Source organism: Caretta caretta, chromosome 20, assembly GCF_965140235.1.
Source record: "Caretta caretta isolate rCarCar2 chromosome 20, rCarCar1.hap1, whole genome shotgun sequence".
NCBI lineage: Eukaryota > Metazoa > Chordata > Testudines > Cheloniidae > Caretta > Caretta caretta.
In genome coordinates this window covers 16,710,467-16,716,466 of record NC_134225.1, presented here as the reverse complement: position 1 = coordinate 16,716,466, position 6,000 = coordinate 16,710,467, and positions in this window count along the sequence as shown.

The following is a 6,000-nucleotide window of genomic DNA, read 5'->3' as shown; positions in this document are numbered from 1 at the left end:
AGGAGGAGTCCTGACTCTCCATCTCCTGATCTAAACAGTAGACAACCCTCTCTCACAGATCCAGGAATAGAACCCAGGAGTGCTGACTCCCACCCCCAGCCCTCCCACTCATACCCACTAGACCTCGAAGTGTAACTTATGAATGCAGATTTTTTTTTGGTTACCTAACCTACTTCTTATTCTGCCAATTGCTCAGACAAACAAGTTTGTTTACACTGACGGGAGATACTGCTGCTTGCTTCTTAGTTACAATGTCACCTGAAAGTGAGAATGCATGGAACTTTTGTAGCCAGCGTTGCAAGGTATTTACATGCTAAATATGCTAAACATTCATATTCCCCTTCATGCTTCAGCCACCATTCCAGAGGACATGCTTCCATGCTGATGATGCTCATTAAAAAAATAATGCATCAATTACATTTGTGACTGGACTCCTTGGGAGGAGAATTGTATGTTTCCTACTCTGTTTTACCCACATTCTGCACATATTTCATGTTATAGCAGTCTCGGGTGATGATCCAGCACATGTTCGTTTTAAGAACATTTTCACTGCAGATTTGACAAAACACAAAGAAGGTACCGATGTGAGATTTCTAAAAATAGCTATAGCACTCGACCCAAGGTTTAAAAATCTGAAGTGCCTTCCAAAATCTGAGAGGGACAAGGTATGGAGCATGCTTTTAGAAGCCTTAAAAGAGCAACACTCTGATACGGAAACTACAGAACCCAAACCACCAAAAAAGAAAATCAACCTCCTGGTGGCATCTGACTCAGATGATGAAAATGAACATGCGTCAGTCCACGCTGCTTTGGATTGTTATCAAAAGCAGAGCCCATCATCAGCATGGAAGCATGTCCTCTGGAATGGTGATTGCAGCATGAAGGGACATATGAATCTTTAGCATATCTGGCACGAAAATATCTTTCAACGCCAGCGACAACAGTGCCCTGCGATCGCCTGTTCTCACTTTCGGGTGTCATTGTAAACAAGAAGCAGGCAGCATTATTTTCTGCAAATTGTAACCAACCTTGTTTGTCTGAGCGATTGGCTGACCAAGAAGTAGGACTGAGTGGACTTGTAAGCTCTAAAGTTTTACATTGTTTTATTTTTGAATGCAGTTTTATATATATATATATATATATATATATAATTCTACATTTGTAAGCTCAACTTTCATGGTAAAGAGACTGCACTACAGTACTTGTATGAGGTGAATTGAAAAATAATTTTTTGTTTGTTTTTTACAGTGCAATTATTTGTAATCAAAATAAATATACAGTGAGCACTGTACACTCTTTATTCTGTGTTGTAATTGAAATTAATAGATTTGAAAATGTAGTAAACATCCAAAAATATTTAAAAGAAATGGTATTCTATTGTTGTTTAACAGCACAATTAATCGCGTAATTCCTTTTTGAATCGCGCGGTTAATTTTTTGAATCGCGCAGTTAATCGCAATTAATTTTTTTAATTGCTTGACAGCCCTAATTTTAATATGGATAATGTAAACGTATACATCCAGGAACAAAACCTGTAGGCCTTAGTTAGAGGATGGGGGACTCTATCCTGGGAAGCAGTGACTCTGAAAAAGATTTGGGGGTGGAAGTGAATAAGCAGCTGAACATGAGCTCCAAGTGTGATACAGTGATCAAAATAGCTCGAGTGATCCTGGGATGCATAAATAGGGGAATTTTGAGTAGGAGTAAAGAGGTTACTGTACCTCAATAGTGGCACCGGTGTGATCCCTACTGTGTCCAGTTGCAGTATCCACAATTCAAAAAAGATGTTAATAAATTGGAGGGTTCAGAAAAGAGCCACAAGCGTGATTAAAGGACTGGAAAACATGTCTTATAGTGATACAGGCAAGGAGCTCAATCTATTTATCTTAACAAAGAGAAGGTTAAGGGGTGATTTGATTACAGTCTCCAAGTACCTACATGGGGAACAAATATTTAATAATGGGCTCTTCAATCTACCGGCGATTGGTATAACATGGAAGTTGAAACTAAACAAATTCAGACTGCAAAAAGGTGTAAATGATTGACAGTGAGGGTAATTAACCATTGGAATAATTTACCAAGGATTGTGATGGATTCTCCATCACTGACCATTTTAAAATCCAGATTGGGTGTTTTCCTACAAGATCTGCTCTAGGGATTATTTTTGGGAAGCTCTCTGGCCTGTGCTATACAGAAGACCAGACTAGATGATCCCTTCTGTCACTGGAATCTAGGAATCTATGATTTGCCTGATTTTGAGATAAAGATGGAGCCAGTAGCCCTGGGGATGATGGAGAAAGGAAGGGAGAATTGAGGCTGTGCAGCTCAAGCCAACAACCCTAATCCGATGACTGCTTCATCTTGAGCAGATACTTTTGAATAACAAATTCCCTTCCAAACTGAGGTGGCACCCCCTCTTCTCTCCCCCAGCTGTTACACTGGAAAGGGCCCAGGATGTCTGGCTGCGATAGGCCCGAGGATCGCAGCCCTTCAACAGCTGCGCCAGGACCGGGGCTCGCAGCCCTTCAGCCTCTAGGCTGGGCCCGGGACACGCAGCCCTTCACCCTCTAGGCTGGGCCCGGGGCTCGCAACCCTTCAGCCTCTAGGCTGGGCCCAGGGCTCGCAGCCCTTCAGCGTCTGCGCCAGGCCTGGGGCTCGCAGCCCTTCAGCATTTCCACCTGCCTGCAACTCACAGCCCTTCTGCTCTGCTCTTTGGGACTCAGCCCCAGCCACTGAAAAGTTGGAATTCTTTTTTAAGCAGAAAGTGGATTTGTGCCCATGACTCAAAAGTTGCAGGACAGATTCTGTCCCAGCCTGGCCCCGAGCACAGATTCCCCTGGGATTTGGCTGAGATGGGAGAGGAGGAACATCAAGGTCTGAGGGGATCTGGAGAGCAGCGCAGGACAGGGGTTGAGAGAGATGCTCTCTCTCAGCTTTGCTGCCAGGACTCTGAGTTGTCTGTAGCTCATATCTGGAGGCTGGGCATTACCTGACTGCGGGACAGGCTGATGGCACTGCTCTACTCACCCGAGACAGGCTGTGTTCTTGGAGCAGGGCTCTTCCCTGCACAGGTTCAGACCCTGCCTCACAGTGTCCTTACCTTTCCTGAGTTGGCGTTTATATTCCCTAGCTCTGGGCATGTTTCACTGGCCCTCATTTTCCCTGATAAGGGAGGGGTTTGCTCCTTCCTCTCTTCCCGAAGCCCTGAGGATCCTCCAGCCCTGCTGAGCTCTCGATGGTTCCCTTGGCCTTGGCCTCACAGCCTATCACGTTTCCCACTTCTGGTTTGGAAGAAACGTGCCTACGAACATACAGCCGGCCTGGGCTTGGCGAGATGCCGGGTGAGGCCAGTGCAGCGTCTCAGGAAGGGCCATTTTCCAGTTACATAATTTCACAGAATTTAATGGGACATTGGACCATCAAGTCTGACTTCCTGTATAACACAGGCTAGACAGTCCTTCCACCCTGACACCCCTTCCACCTGGACACCCCAACACCCCAATGGTAAGGAATCTACAAGTTTAAAAATATTGACAAAGTTTAAAAGCTTCAACTCTTCTCCAGGCTGCTCCTTCCCATAGCAAGAGCCTCACAGAGAGCCTCAAGAGAGAGAGAGAGAGAGAGAGAGAGAGAGAGTCAGGAATGACAACAATACTGGCGGGGAAGGTACTACATTTATAAACAGCAGGTCCTGCTGTAATGTCACATGCTATGCTTGAGTTATGTCAAGGTTACAGAAGATGACGACCATGTTTTCAGAGTCAGAAGCCAAGGCATCAAATAGAAGGGTTGAGCCACTGGCTATACCAGTACAGTGAAAGTGATGCACCCTCGTGTTGAGGCAGTTATGCTGGTGTAGGAGTGCTAGTCCTGGGATCGCTATTCCTAGAGGAGAAGCGGAAGAAGCTCCACTGGTATAAAGATGTAGAACTGCAACCACACTAGGCCCTGGTCCACACTAGGAGTTGAGGTCGAATTTAGCAGCGTTAAATCGATTTAACCCTGCACCCGTCCACATGATGAAGCCCTTTTTTTCGACTTAAAGGGCTCTTAAAATCGATTTCCGTACTCCACCCCCGACAAGGGCATTAGCGCTTAAATCGGCCTTGCTGGGTCGAATTTGGGGTACTATGGACGCAATTAGACGGTATTGGCCTCAGGGAGCTAAAGAGCTCCAGCATGGACCGAACGGGAGGTACGGGATCTGATCGCTGTATGGGGAGAGGAATCCGTGCTATCAGAACTCCATTCCAGTTTTCAAAATGCCAAACCATTTGTCAAAATCTCCCAGGGCATGAAGGACAGAGGCCATAACAGGGACCCGAAGCAATGCTGTGTGAAACTTAAGGAGCTGAGGCAAGCCTACCAGGAAACCAGAGAGGCAAACGGCCGCTCCGGTTCAGAGCCCCAAACATGCCACTTCTATGACGAGCTGCATGCCATTTTAGGGGGTTCAGCCACCACTACCCCAGCCATGTTGTTGACTCCTTCAATGGAGATGGAGGCAATACAGAAGCAGGTTTTGGGGACCAGGAAGATGATGATGATGAAGTTACAGATAGCTCACAGCAAGCAAGTGGAGAAACCGGTTTTCCCGACAGCCAGGAACTGTTTCTCACCCTGGACCTGGAGCCAGTACCCCCCGAACCCACCCAAGGCTGCCTCCCGGACCCACCAGGCGGAGAAGAGACCTCTGGTGAGTGTACCTTTTAAAATACTACATGGTTTAAAAGCAAGCATGTGTAATGATTAATTTGCCCTGGCATTTGCGGCTCTCCTGGATGTACTCCCAAAGCCTTTGCAAAAGGTTTCTGGGGAGGGCAGCCTTATTCTCTCCACCATGGTAGGACACTTTACCACACCAGGCCAGTAGCACGTACTCAGGAATCATTGTAGAACAAAGCATTGCAGTGTATGTTTGCTAGCATTCAAACAACATCCGTTCTTTATCTCTCTGTGTTATCCTCAGGAGAGTGATATCATTCATGGTCACCTGGTTGAAATAGGGTGCTTTTCTTAAGGGGACATTCAGAGGTGCCTGTTCCTGCTGGGCTGTTTGCCTATGGCTGAACAGAAATGTTCCCCGCTGTTAGCCACGGGGAGGGGGAAGGGTCTAGCCACGTGGTGGGGGGAGGCAAAATGCAACCTTGGAACGAAAGCACATGTGCTGTGTATGTAATGTTATCAGCAAGGTTTACCGTGAAAGAGTGTAGCCATTGTTGTAGAAAATGTGTCTTTTTAAATACCACTGTCTCTTTTTTTTTTCTCCACCAGCTGCATGTGTTTCAAGGATCACAGGATCTTCTGCTTCCCAGAGGCTAGTGAAGATTAGAAGGCGAAAAAAATGCACTCGTGATGAAATGTTCTCTGAGCTCATGCTATCCTCCCACACTGACAAAGCACAGACGAATGCGTGGAGGCAGACAATGTCAGAGTGCAGGAAAGCACAATATGACCTGGAGGAGAGGTGGTGGGCTGAAGAGAGTAAGTGGCGGGCTGAAGAGAGGGCTGAAGCTGAAAGGTGGTGGCAGCGTCATGAGAGGAGGCAGGATTCAATGCTGAGGCTGCTGGAGGATCAAACCAATATGCTCCAGCGTATGGTTGAGCTACAGGAAAGGCAGCAGGAGCACAGACCGCCGCTACAGCCCCTGTGTAACCAACCGCCCTCCTCCCCAAGTTCCATAGCCTCCTCACCCAGATGCCCAAGAAGGCAGTGGGGGGGGCCTCCGGCCACCCAGCCACTCCACCCCAGAGGATTGCCCAAGCAACAGAAGGCTGGCATTCAATAGGTTTTAAAGTTTTAAACTTTTAAAGTGCTGTGTAGCCTTGTCCTTCCCTCCTCCACCACCCCTCCTGGTGCTTCTCTCCTCCACAACCCCTCCTGGGCTACCTTGGTAGTTATCCCCCTATTTGTGTGATGAATGAATAAAGAATGCAAGAATGTGAAGCAAGGATGACTCTATTGCCTCTGCAAGTGGTGATCGAAGGGAGGAGGGGAGG